This window comes from Adiantum capillus-veneris, chromosome 25, assembly GCF_014529385.1.
Source record: "Adiantum capillus-veneris isolate H3 chromosome 25, ASM1452938v2, whole genome shotgun sequence".
NCBI classification, from domain to species: Eukaryota; Viridiplantae; Streptophyta; class Polypodiopsida; order Polypodiales; family Pteridaceae; genus Adiantum; species Adiantum capillus-veneris.
The window spans coordinates 81,173,705-81,188,711 of NC_140955.1; positions in this window are offsets into that span (position 1 = coordinate 81,173,705).

The window sequence follows — 15,007 nt, forward strand, 5'->3', positions numbered from 1 at the left end:
ATAGTCCGTAGCCACAATGATATATTGGGTATGGGTGTGATATGCAGGTGGTGAGATAGGTCCCACAAAATCAATGCCCCATTTTGCAAATGCTCTTGCTCCCATCATTGGCCGTAGTGGCATCTCATCTCTCTTTAGAGGCACCTTGTTTCGCTGACATGCGTCACAAATCTTTACAAACTCTTCAGCATCCATATGCAATGTAGGCCACCAAATTCTTGCGGTTAAGACAATTTTTTCCGTCTTATCGCCTGAAAAATGGCCTCCACTTACTCCGCTATGTGCATGTTCTAGAATCAGCAAGTATTGGCTTTCACTTGCACAGATTCTAAGTTGATTGTCCTTTCCTCGCTTATAGAGTTGGTTCCCAATTATCTGAAAGTCGCGAGCTTCCAGCGCTATAGCCCTTTTTCGTGCTCTTGTGATGTTCTTAGGAAACGTCCTGGTGGTTAAGAAATCAATGAATTATTGAATCCATGCAGGTGCAATGTTTACCTGAAACAATGTTCGCGTGATCCATTGGTCGTTTGGCACTACATATAGTACAATTGGTAACATAAGAATGTGTGTCCGCATACATAGTTGGCCAATAAACCCCTCATTGTTTCAGTCTCTGGTGTGTTTTCACTGTTGAACAATGAAATGCACAATCCTAGACATGTGCTTCTTCAAGGTAGCACTCGAATTCTTCCGGATTTATACATAATCGTAGGATTTGGTCTGATCCTAGATGATACAGTTGTCCTGCTATCAACTAGAAGTTTTTTGTTTGTCGAATTGTTTGTTGTTTGGATATGTATTTCATATTATCAAACCTACTTCAAAGGAAAGAATGCTGACAATTTCCTGAGACCATTTGGGTATCATTTCAACATTGAAAAGATAAGCATCTGGTATGTCATCATCGACTCCTTCAGGAGCTTCCCCGTTGTGTATCCTTGAAAGATGGTCTGCTCGTAGATGGTTTTTACCCTTTTTGACCACCACTGTGAAATCAAACTCTAGCAATATAATAAACCAGCGTACAATTCTCCTTGTATTACATGGTTTATTTACTAAATCATTCCTAACCCTTCTCGTTCGGTGGTTGTGTAGTTCTTTTCCGCATTGTTTAACTGTCGGCTTGCATAAAAAACTAGAAAATCCATTGTTCCGTCTCCAAGTTGAGCCAGAATACTCCCAATTGCATATGCAGAAGCATCAATGTGAACATGGAATATCTTTTCCCAATCCAGTACTTTAAGTACAGGTGCTGATATAAGGTTTTCTTTTAGCTTTTGGAATGAAGTTTCACACTCCTCGGTCCAATCAAAATTGACGAGCAAACGATACAAAGGTTGTACGATGACCGCATACATGTATATGAATCTTCGATAATATTCGCAGTGTCCCATGAAGGATTGCACTTGTTTAGCATTAGTAGGCTTAGGTAGGTCTACTATGACTTTGACTTTGTGTAGGTCAGTGGTTATGCCATTTCTTGAGACAATGTGTCCTAAGATGCGGCCTTGCTTAACCATAAATATACAATTTTCCGGGTTAAGACAGATTCGATATGTCCTGCATTTTTCAAATACCTTTTGCAAATGGTCAATATGTTCCTCTCGTAGAAGAGAGTGTACATAAAGATCATCCATGTAAATTTCTAAGAACATTCTCAGGTATTCTTTGAACGCGTGCGTCATTAACCTTTGGAAGGTAGCTGGGGCATTAGTTAAGCCAAACGGCATAACTCGATACGCATAAATTCCCCATTCTGTGGCAAACGTTGTTTTGTGTTGATCCTCCCTTCCAATTGCCAGCTGGTTGTATCCTGAAAACCCATCCAGAAAGGAATAAGCCCGTTTTCCAGCCACCCGCTCAAGTACATGTTCAGTGATTGGCAAGGGATAATTATCCCTTATGGTGGCTGCATTTACCTTTTTGAGGTTTACACACACTCTCAGTTTTCCGTTCTTTTTGGGAACTACCACAATGGGTGACACCCAATCTGTATGTTCAATTTCATAAATGAATTCGGCTTCCATCAGCTTATCAATCTCTTCTTTGATTCGTTTAGCAAATGTATCATTGTATGTATAAGGACGTTGTTTGCTAGGTTTTGCATCCGATTTCAAAGGAATTGTATGTTGGCATATCGATGGATCAAATCCTTTGAGGTCTTTATAGGACCATGCAAACATATCTTTATATTTCTTGAGAAGTTATGTTAGCCGTTCTTCTTCTTTGGGCTCTAAATCATTTGCTATATAGACCGGCTGAGGCTTTTCACCTGGTTCCGCGAGGTCTATCTTTTTTGCATTTTCTGGCCCATCGTAAGATTCTTGGTTAGTTCTTTCCCTGATTGGTGGTATCATGATGATTTTTCTGTCCTGGATGGTAAATTTCCGATAGTATGATGGTGCATTCATGTTTCCTTTCTCTGACTCCCCTTTACCATCACTATCTTCCTCAATAATCCATATCTCACGTAAAGACCGTTTCAGTTCTTCGTATTTCTGTTTACGCTCCAGTTTGGTCCACTCTTGTTCTTTTGTTGTTTCTTTTTTTTATTTTTGAGATTTTTGTGATTTTGTTTCTGTTTTAGATTTTCATTTACCTGTTTTATTTCCTCTCGCGTTCTTTCCCTGCGATCTTTTGAGAATCTTCCTGATATGTGATCTTTTACACAATCCTCTGCTTTTACAAGCATCAAATAGTGAGTTTTACCTTTTATCCTGGGCATCAGGTTCTTTCTCGCTTTGTTTCCTGCTCGTTTCCTCCTATAGCGCTCCTGGCATCTAGGGTGCTGAGTAGCAAAATCATAAAACTTGCTATTCTCTGTTTCCCTTTCACGCTCACTTGAGGTGTCTGAACACTCATTATCTGCATCATCATTTACTTCCAGATGTTCAGAGGAGTTATAAAACTCTTCTTGTTCTGGTGGTTCTATCGTCTCATCCTCTCCGGGTATAATGCTTACCATGTAGTAGGGTAGAACATCATAGCCATCCTTATCGCAAAATTTTGTTGTTGGACTATCTGTAAGGGTACATACATCCAATGTGCTAGTATGTGTTCCCATTGTAGAGGTTCCAAGGCATCTTCAGGGAAAGGTTTTGGAATATACTCCTTGTCCTCAATCGCTCTTTCTAAGACGCATTCCTCCCTTCTTAAGCTTCCACAATGTGAAGCTCCGCACATCCATAGCTCTTTTTGTTGCCCTAACCATGCTGTGAGTTTCGATCCTGCTATTGTAGCTGAATCAAACTCTTCCACAGGTGTTTGGTTCACATCTTTGTAACTATGGTCTTTTAGGTGTATTTTAGTTGTTGTCTCGCCATGTCTGAGGTATATGTGGTCATAACCCCAATCTTGGGCCATCTTCAATTATCGCATGAATGGTCTTCCCAAGATAATCTCATAATTGTTCTTTTTGTCAAAATCGACTATCGCAAATGTATGCTCATACTCGATTCCACACGAAGTGACAATCACCTTTTCTAAGAGTCCTAGAGGCTTCTCCATGAACCCATCTGCCAATTGCAATTTCATTCTGGTAGCTCTTAAAGCTGGTTTTCCCCACTTTTTCCAAATTTCCTTGGTGGCGATAGCAACTCCCGCTCCACTGTCAAGAATAGCTTTGGAAACTACTCCTTCGAATTCTATTGGTAGCGTGGTGTTTCCATCTTCTCCCTCGTAATAATCTCCAACCTTGTTTAATGGTACTGGCCTAGTGTTTAGTTGAGGCATGTCCAACTCTCGGATCCCTTCCTGTAGCTTCAAGGTGGGGTCTTTCCCCCCCTTTTTTCTAGGCATTTACCTACTGTGGTCCACATGTTTGGTCGTAACCTGAGGAGTTCGGCTAATGTGATTGTGCATGCCACCGGGGTGGACAATAACTCAATCAACCCTTGTGATTGCTCTCACTTCGGATTGCTCTCACTTCGGACTTGGCTTCATACTCTCCCAGGTAAGAGGGTAAAGTTTTCAGTGAGTCTGGTTGGCTGTGCCCCGAACTAATTGATCCCTGGTGATCCCTGGTCTCCCCCTTGTGAATGTATCTCAAAGTTCATTTGTGACCTTGCTTCAAATTCTTCAATAGGAGGTAAGATCACATTCTTCTATTTTCTCGTGCTATTCATGTGGTTACTCATCCTATTAGCCTCGTTGGCCTCACGGATTTGCTTCCACAGATCATCTAGACCGTTACAGTCCTTACCCATTTCTGTCAATGTTTTAGGCTGGAACCCGTCACTTGCCTCATCTGTTGTATTTGGCACTATGATAGGCTCTCCTCTGGACCCATAGGCGTTAGTGAGTCTTTCCTTTGTTTCTACTTGTTCCTCTAAATTTGGTTGGATAGGGGTTGGAGCTGGTGCTTCATGCAAATTTGCAGGTTTACCCAGCGGGTCTTCCATCAATGATTTGGCTATTTCAATCATCTTTTTACACATTTCCAACCTTTGTTTTTCTATTTCCGCATATGGATAAGTCATCCATCTTTGCTCTTGGGTTTGGTTCTTTTTGAGTCTGGCTTCATAAGCTTTTAGAAGCGCATCCAACTGCTCATTTACCTTGTCTCCCGTACAGATCCTCCTGATCCTGCACTTTTGGGATCTGCTATTTCCTTGGGTGCTATGGTTGTCGTGGTGTGTGAGCTTAAGCTAGCTAGATCCTCTAACCGCTCTACTCTATCATTTGTATGTTTTAACTCCTCGGATAGAGTTGTTTGCTCTCGTTCTTTCCTAGCTTTCATACGCTCCTTTCTAGCTTTCCACGTGCTTCTCTGATTTTTCGTTTCTGAACTTTGGGCATCGGTTTTTGGCTCTTCAACTATGGGTTCGTTCGTCATTCTTTGAGCTTGGGCTCGTGTCACCGCCTGAATAGATATGATTGTTTCATTTTCTGACCCTCCACTGGAAGGTACTGCTTCTAGCATGTTCAAGGTAGTTTTTGCTCCTTTGCTCGGGTTTTTACGACAATCGGGAATCAGATGAGTAACTCCACACTCGGTGCAATATGCGTTGACTCTAATGATTTCATCATGAGGACAATCTCTTAGCCAATGGTTTCCACCACACTTGTAGCAGGGTCCCTTGGGTTGTTGAGGTGCTCCTTGAGCTCCTCTTTCTTGGTATGCATGTCTCTGTCCGCCCATGCCTCCGTTGGCTATGAATAACAATGTTCGTTCATCTAAGCTATATCTTCCTTCTCCTGCTGCATGTGCAGTTGTTGGTGGTCCTGTACTTCCTAGCATGCTCCATGGTTCTGGTGTCGAGGGTTCTTCCGGTGGATAATAGACAGAGTTTACCGCATATCCGTTGGGATCTTCATAATATGCATGCATAGGTACCAAAGCCGTATCCTCTGATTTGGTTATGGTTGGTATGTATCTTATACCGACTGGTCGTAATCCTGGTAGGGGTGGTTGTTGCCCCAACACCGGTTGTGGTCTTTCTACACCTACAGGTCCTGGTAGGTTGCCTGCTTGATACCTAGGCATCGGTGGAACTTGAGGCGAAGCTACCTGAGCTTGGGGAGCGTAAGGTCTCTCTCTCATATATCCTTTGTTATAATAACATTCCTCTATCCCATGGTTTGTCCATTTTTGTTCAATAGCACACCACTTGGGCTATTTAGCCTAGGGTTTGGCGTACAAGTTAATCTTTTTTAGCACTTCTTCTACAAGCTGCTGCAGCGTCATCCTCTAGGGTTAGTCCAAACCCTGCAAATTGGGTAGGGAAGTCTAACACCTCTTCAGCTCTAATTACACGCACAAAGGCTGCTACATGATCTCTTGGTCTCTGTTTCCTGTGTATTTCTTGTTTACCCATTTTTGCACTTGAGAAGGTCTAATTCTACGATGGTCTACAAACCTCCTCATTGGATCTCCACGTCCTAATCAATATACCTCCTCAGGTCTTTTGTAGTAGGCTGGTTCCTCTCCCAGTGGTGCTCCTAAGCCATAATTTCTAACAGTTCTCGCCAGAGATGGTTCATCTCTTTGAACTCGTTCTATGGGTGGCCCTCCAGGCTCTGTTGACCCTTGAGTCTTTGGATTACTCTCTCCTTGATACCTTGAATAGAGTGGTGGTTCTTGCAAATCCCTTAGCCCTCGTACGGCTTGATAACCATCTTGGTTTTGGTCTTGCTCCATTGTTGCACTCTATCGAATCCATGCCTACAATGATGGTTGGTTTGCTGGTTGATTTTGATTGTTGAATGTCTGCGGTCGGATAGAATGTGAGGTAGCGTCATACTCTTTAGAAAAGGGATTTGTTGACTTGCTCGGGGTGTAGGTGGCTCTTGGCACTTCCTCTGGGGCATATGTTGATGCTCCTGGACCTGTCACCCTTTCTACCTCCTTTGGGAGAATACGTTGGTATTCTCACCCGTATCTATCAACAAAAACTATACCCTTCCCTAATGCAGTTTCATAAGAGAATAAGTAAAGAACCTTGTCTTTGCTTAATTCGTTTAAGTATGGTTCTTTGCTGCGAAAGTAAGCGACTATACCCTCACTCTCATGCTTGTAGATTCCCACGTCCTCATTATAAGTTGGAACCCTGGTTGTTTTCTTATCATACATAAAAATAGCTCCGGGCCGATCAATGTTTGGTGGCGGTTCTTGAGCTTCTGAAACCATTTTCCCTTTCGTCCCGTTATCTCCATATCTGTTGTAATCTTCAGGGTTACTAACTATCAGATAGTGGTCCCCCTTTTCGTCTCGGAATCTATCTCCATCATCATAGACTCGAATTATCTCCAATCTCTGAGCCGGCCTATCTTCGATACAAATGCACTTGCGTCCTCAATAGTCAGAATAGACTAGGGCTCCCCTCGAGTTTGTTCCATCTAAGAAGATCATAGTGAGCTTGGAATCATTCAAAGGATTTAGGGAGGTGCTTCCTCCTGGCATTGGTCCGTCATATGTGAAACCTCCTGGCTGTTGACTACCCATCATGAAGAAAGATTTGTTTGATGAGGTTTCAGTATCACTACCTTCCTCAATAATCGGTGCTAGTGGATCTAGCCTTGCCTGAGTTACACTCTCCTCTGTGGACACTAAGCTACCTTGGTCACCTGCCACCTTCTGGTCTCTAAAAATGTATCTTCCTGATCTTAAATTCATCAAACTTATCAAGGCAATTTATCACAAATCCAACCACTCACCTGGCAAAGGATCAGTCTCCGCACAACTTCTTGCTTTGCTGTTGAATATACATGTACACAAGCGTTTAATTTCGGCAATCGAATCAAAGCATTTAGCTGCTAGAGATTGTCTTAGTAATGATTGGTATAATTGGAGAGTTAATCTCAACCACTACTGTGTTTTATACACTGCTGATGCTCTGGATTAGGTCTGCTAATCTGGAACTGTACTTCCCTCGGATGTTACTCAATTTACGTGAAAAAGTCTGAATTCAGTCTTTGCTCCGTCAAATGGACAAACAAGGTCCAAATTCACTTCTGAAAGAAGTTCTGGAACCCTTAAGCCAAATGGAATCTCATTGTCTAAGCCCAGTCAAATTTTCTCTTCAATAGGCCCCAATAGACATCCTACGCGTAGGATGTCTTCTGCTTTGTTTTGCCTGGATTTTTGCACTATGGATTCCCCTTGATGTGCTGAGCCCACAGCTGTTTTTACTTTTTGATTTGGACACCTATAAGCTGATCAATGGGTCAGAAATCTGTTCCGACAGCCTGTTGTTGATCTTGATCAGACTAATCAACTCCAATTTGGGCCAAAATTGACTAGGGGGCTTACCTCGGGCTATACAACACCTTGCTATGCCCACTGTTAGTATATAGCTTCAATTTCTTGCTTTAGACATCCTACGCGTAGGATGTCTTTTTCATCAGAATGGCTTCAAATTCAAAACACAGGCTCCCCTTGAGTTGTTGATCACTTTGGTATGCTCAAAATTAGGTTTGGAGTGTAAAATCACACAGAAGACATCCTATGCGTAGGATGTCTTTTTGGCCTGTTTGACCCCAGACTTGACCCACAGCTTTCCCTTGATGTCAGCAACCCAGTGGTATGCTTAGATTTTGGTTTGGATTTCAAAAGTCGTCAATTTTAGCTGTTCTTGCCTTTTTCATTCAAAAGTACTAAAGTCTGTTTTGAACCCAATTTTCTCACCCAAATGAGGTGAAACCCCTCTCAGTCACTCAATATATGATGCAAATCATGCTCATACAGCCATCATATGGTTTTGGTCTTAAAATAATGCTTTGGCACAATTTGGGTAGGATGTCTGGCAATTTCAGTCTACTTGGCCTTATCCTGTCAAGATATGGTCAAATTTCCACTTTCCAATTGAAAATAGGATAAACCCCACCTTCTGAACACACTGGTCAACTCAAAATCCCAAAATTCCCACCAGATTAGCCTGTAGACATCCTACGCGTAGGATGTCTCCTGGCTTGAAATTAATTTTTTTCCTGACAGAAATGCTCCTGATGCTCTGCAGCTCTATCAAAAACACTCACAGTAACTTTTGGACTTCACTTAGGCTTTCAAACACACTTTTGCGTCTTTTACAAACTTGTGATGAATTTACCAAGCAAGTATACATGCATGAAGTGCTCTAGATCCTGAATCATGATGTCCTACTTACTCTACTCCTACTCATCATGTGAAATGGTGATAATGGTGTTTTGGTTGCTTTCTAGCCTCTGCGGACTCTCAAGCTCTCCTCTCACCGCTTCTACCACTCCAACTCCTACTCAAGAACTCAACTAACACCTAAAACTATCTTAGTCTACCTAAATCTACCTAAGTCAAAGGATCTAGGCCAGACACACGCTTCCTAGACTCTCTCTAAGACCTAGAGAGTCCTCCACCCTCTGATCCTATCTAAATGTAAAACGAGACTCTTGGCAAGCCAAAAATCCGTATCCTCAAGGACTAGTCTCGGTCACCTACCTAAGGTTTTCATCCCCGGCAGCGGCGCCAATGTTGGACGGATACGCCGCGACAGACGTTAGCACAGCGAGAGAACTCACCTAGCATATAATGTCAGCTAAGGACGAAGCTCGACCCGCAGGCACGTGGAAGCAAGCATAAGGTGTCAACCTACACTCGACCGACTCCTAACTAATTCCTATAGAGGTCTCTACCAATTGTCTAAGTCACAGCCTTCAAGAGTGCATAAGAGGAAACTTCCTACAAGGCTTTCTAGAGCCGAACACCCATCAAACAATCTCAAAACACCATAGAACTTGAAGGAGACCCTACTAACACCAATAGGTCGCTCTCCCTAAGGTCTATGAACCAAAACCCCAACCCAAAACACCCCGTGCAAAATCACGTAGGATGTCTTGCCGAAATTTGCAGGTCTTCGTTTCCAAAATCTAAAGTGCCTAACGTGTAGCTCTACTCAATGTGAACGCGTGGATATGCTGCAATGCAAAATCAAACAACGTATGCTCACCAAATCACCAAATGAAGCTCGTAGAAGGAGCTCGCAAAACCAGACCGTACGCGCGCAATGTAGGTATCGGCGCGTAGCTCTCGTCGGGGGCAATACGCTGCACTTCTCTGCACTTGATTCCGACCACTGGTGCACACGTAGGGTCAAGATGAAGCTCACACTCTCTCTCGTACACAGTACGCTCACTCACAGACTTCAAAACTTTTTTTTTAAATGACAAAAGGTCAAAAAGTGGTATATATACCTTACAATTCTCAAACCCTAAAGTTCCAAATCAACCATCTACTCCATCTAACTATCAAAACTGGGATACAATCTGGAAACTTCTGTAAGTCCCAATATTTACAAGGTGAAAAATCAGGTTTCCTCAATAAATGAATAATTACAGAAAATGATAATCTTCCGAATAGTCAGTTCCCGTGGGGTGTGTCCAGCTTCTAACACTTTCTCTCCAAATCCATAAGAAACACGATAGACAAAAGCTGCCCAATCTTGGTCACTACCTATGATGGCCCTAATGACGCTAAATCAATGCGCCTACCTTTAGCTCTGACTTTATAAAAAAAAATGCTTGCCCAATTCACTGGTTAAACCTTGATTGTGAGGATCATAGCATATACCTGCTACAAAATGTTAAACGTCTTTGCCATGCACAAAACTGCTTCCATGATCCCTTTGTAGCAATATGGCCGACTCACAGCCAGTAACATGATACTCGTTACTAGACAAGGTGCCAAATCTATCCTCCATTTTTTGTTTCGTTGCACTAACTATGGGTTCTGTTACTCATTGTATCGGCAGGTGCATGTACTTGCATGCAACCACTGCTTGGAACAGACAAGGATGTTCATCCACATAGACAATCTCATGGTTTGTGAGATCCTTGATCACTGAGCAAGTCCTTGGATGTACTTCAATATTCTCCCAATCAAGTCTGAAGAATTGCAGCAATCCTAGTCACTATGCTACCTCAATAGTATAAACATTTTGCAAAGGTCTTAGCTTTGCAAGAGTTATATTGGTCTCTACGATGATGCAAAGACAAAACCCTAGTGTGAAGGCAAGAGACAGATGGCAATAGCAATAGCAATCTTGAATGTAGAGAACACAATAGTGTGTGAAGTATCAAGGGTGAAAAGTAGCAACACAAATAGGAACCCCAAGTTAAACCTCGACTTTGTATGCCTTGATTTGCCTCCCAATCCTCCAATGGAATAATTGGCATTAACTGCTTTGTATAACCATCATCATCAATGTCTCGAAATCTATTTGAATCGGAAAGGGACATATCAATTTTTTTGTCGTGTGATTTTTCTACAATCTGAATCCATTCATTGGAACTAGAAGAACATTTTTTTAGCAAATCCACAAACTGAAATACATTCAAACCTACAATTCCAAAATTCCAAAATGAACAATACCATCTCAATTTTCACTTTCCTGGAAGTTTTTGCATCTTGGTTTTAAATGCCATGACCAAATCTCCCATCTTCAACACTCTTTTCCGAGCTTGTTTGTTGACTCAAACTTTCAATCAAAATTGCAATTCCTTGCCCACGTAAAATGCCCATAGCCTAATTTCTTCCAAATTAGCCACAAAGTAGCCAGAACATCCACTCGATAGGCTAAATAATCTTTCAAAGCAATCTATCTGTCACAATCATTTGGATACTCGGCACCACTTTCTCAATTGGGTTAATAGCTTCCATCCCAAAATCTAAATTGAATGGTGTTAATCCTATTGCCACTTTAAATGTCATTCGATAGGTCCACAGTGCAAATTGAGAGCTTCTCATCCCAATCTTTCCAATGCAAATTGACCAATAAATTTGTCAAGATCCATTTGCTTGTGGGTAGTAGTACGGAGAAGACTTCTTGTGCAACACCAATTAAAATTGCATGATTGCACGAGTTACCTTATTCAAGAAATGAGTACCCAAGTCACTCAATAATTAAATTGGGCACTTGTGAATAGATCCTTGTACAAACAACATGCCACTATTTTTAATGTATTACTAGGTAAGGCCCATGCTTCTACCCACTTTGTACAATAATGTGTGGACATCAGAATATATGTATTCCTAGTTCTGGATGCCACAATATTTATTGGATAGATAAAATCCAAGCCCCATTTCTAGAAGGCTCCAAAGATAACACCGGGTGGAGGGGGAGTCGATGCCTCTTCAAGGCTAGTTAGTAGTTGGCCAACTCTCTGACACACATACCATTGCAAAGCATAATCTTGTGCATCTCTCTTCACTAACAGCCACCAGAACCTTGCTTGCTACACCTTAGCCACTAGAAAATCCACCTCAAAATAATCGCTTGCAACACTTGCATGAGCTTCCTAAACTTAAGGGAATTCGGATTAAAATTCACCTCTCTGTATTGTTGCACACACATTTGCAAATGACTCAAATGCTAATCTTTTGTAACGAATATTGACAAGTCATCCAAGAACACCTGCATGAAATCAATCTAGTAAGATCCAAAAATCTCATGCATTGCTCTCTAAAGTGAAATTGGAGGGTCCTTCAATCCAAACTATATCACCATGCAAACAAACACTCCCCACGCTATAATAGATGTTGTTTTTGCCTAATCCTTGTTTGCCATGCAAATTTGATTATAACCATTGAATCCATCCAAAAAGGAGTATACTTCATGCCTAGCTACACATCATCAAAAATGGAATCCAAATACAAAATACGATATGGGTCAAATACGGTGACTTTATTCAATTTTTGGTAATCAACACACTCCGTGATTTCTTATTCTTCTTTAAGATAATCACAATTGGGGTCACCCATTCTAGATTATCAATTGGTGCAGTGAAACCCACTCACAAAAATCTATCCAGCTCATCTTTCACATGCTTAGCTAGATGCGGATTCATGTATTATTGCTACTGTCGGTACAACTTTGGATCTAGATCCTTCATACCTGAGTAGTCCCATGCAAACACATTTGTAGATTTTTGTAACAAAGTAATTAGTTGTTGTTGAAACAACTCATCCAATGATGTGCTAAGCTCCATTAGTTTGGCAAGCTTCTTTGCATCCAAATAGACCGTCTGAAGAGCTTCTTCTAACACCGAAACCATCTTACTTTCTCAAATGCTTTTTCTTGTAAGAGGGCCTCCTTGAATTTCACCTCCTCTCAAGGCATTTGAACATTCATTAAAAAATCCTTTGATCTCTAAAAAACCTATTTTGCTTCCAATACCTTTGCCTCACCCAGAAGGACAAGTCTACTGAACATAGAGAGACAATATCATCATTTTGACCAACGAATTGAGAATCCTCATCATTCATTCCATCGAGCATGTTAATTGTCTCCGTAGTCGCAAGCCAAACTACAAAATGTATGTGTGTCCATTCTCCCAAAGAAAATTGAATTGTCTTCTAACCGCATCAAATTCCCATCTAATTAGTTTCCCAATCATGGCTCACTTTGGCTTGTAATAGCCATGGTCTCACAAACAAAAGATGTAGTCTCGAGAGAAATCTAAATTTAGGACCACAAATGAAATGACAAAAGAGATGTTGGAAACATCTATCACAATCCCTTTCAATAACCCCAATGGACGAACTCACCTTTCATCACCATTCACAAAAGCAAAAGGGTTGGCTCCCACTGCATCCATTTTATTTCTCACAGAGGTGCAAAAGAGAAATTTTAACTCTTGCCCCTCCATCAATTAATACCTGGTCAATCACTCTATGTCCATACTTAATAATAATCTCTAGAATTCATGGATCGAACACCAAAACTGCCTCCACCAAAATTGTCATTGATATTCGTAGAGCACACTGTTGGATTGTCTACTTTAGCCAGAGACATCAATGCTTCATGAAATTTAGGGACTGACTGTAAAAATTTGCTTGAAGAGATTTGAATGTGTGCCTCCCAATCTACAATATTATTCTCTATATCCAATCAACACAAAACAATATTATCACCAACATAAACTAGTTGTACAACCTTAATAGCACACATGAAGTGTTAAGAAAACTAGATCACAATTAGAATATCAAATAACAAAAGCTCTCAATGGTTAATTTTTAAGGATATAATACATATGGTAGGACAAACATATTTGCATATGTGTTTGCATCGCATTAAAACCTTTGACAAGATTTCTAATAGAAGCAAACATTAAGCACAAAGAAACTCTTAAGTATAATTCTCCTTGTAGCATAATTTGTTTTTTCACTAATTACAAAACACATTCCAATATGCAAAATTAATACAAGGCAAGATTTTAAGTTAATGTTGCTTTAGACATATTGTATAATAGGTCACCTAAATACAAACCCAATAACTAGGTTTACACCAAAATGAAACCTTGTTTGCACCATTTAAATGATTTTTTTTCTCTTTCAATGCTTGAAACAGTTCAACCTTGCTGAGAGAATCTTGGTGAATAAAATTTTGAACCACGTTGCTCAATCCAAGCACAAAATGTAGATGTAGTATATATGCATGGAGGAGACACCATGTAAGTAAATGATCTACCCAAAGGGATTATAAGAAGACCACATTGGCCACCATTTTCAGCAAAGTATCCAAAGAAAGTTACCGTGTTGTGTGACTTAGTCCTGCAAATAGCCCAATAGAATTATGAACTTCCACCTCCCTTGCAATATTCCTTCCCTTCTCTTTAAGGCATAGGGTAGTGACGCCTAGATCTCCACCCATCCATATGCCAATAAATAGGCAACCCTTGAGCTAGCTTCACACTGGCCCTTGATCTCACATTACTCCCCCCATGGAGTAGTGTTTTTGTCCTTGAAAACAAAAGTGGGATATTTGTTCTTAAAACACTAGTGTTTTCCCAAGTGGCACCTTCTTTCAGATTGGTCTTTCCAATTAACTAGTGCTTGACGATGCATACAATGACAAGTACTAATCTAAATTGTGCTCCGCTTCATGCGGCTGGGTTTGAGGTTCAATGAAATCAACAAATTCTTTTTGGTCAAATGACATTATCATCCCTATGCAAGCATTTACGTGAAGGACTTACATGAAAAAGCAAATGAATATGAGAGTGTGCATGTAAAGAAAGTTTGTAAGCCATATCTCCAACTTGCATGAGTATCTTAAAAGGCCCACAATATCTAGGAGATAATTTAGGTGTTGGACCAATTTTTAGACTTTTTGAATATTCAGGCACACATTAAAATACCTCTTCTCCTTCCATGAAGGCTACTTGCCAACGTTTCTCATCAACATACTTTTTATATTTATCTTCTACTTGTCAAACATTTTGACGAGCAATTTTTAGCATATCCATATAATATCGGAGAAATTCATTCACCTGTTGAAGCTTTTCAATAGTTAATCCCACCATAAGTGGTGATCTAGTTTGAAAACCATGCATAAGCACGAAAGGGCTAAATCTAATCGTAACATACTTTGCACTAGTGTAAGCAAACTCCAAAATAGGGAGATAATATTCCCAATCAGATTCATGTTTGTTAAAATATGCTCTTAGCATATCCTCTATCACTTGATTGACATGTTCCGTCATGCCATCCGTCTCTAGATGATCTGCAATACTGAGGTTGAGGTGTTTTCCCAATCAA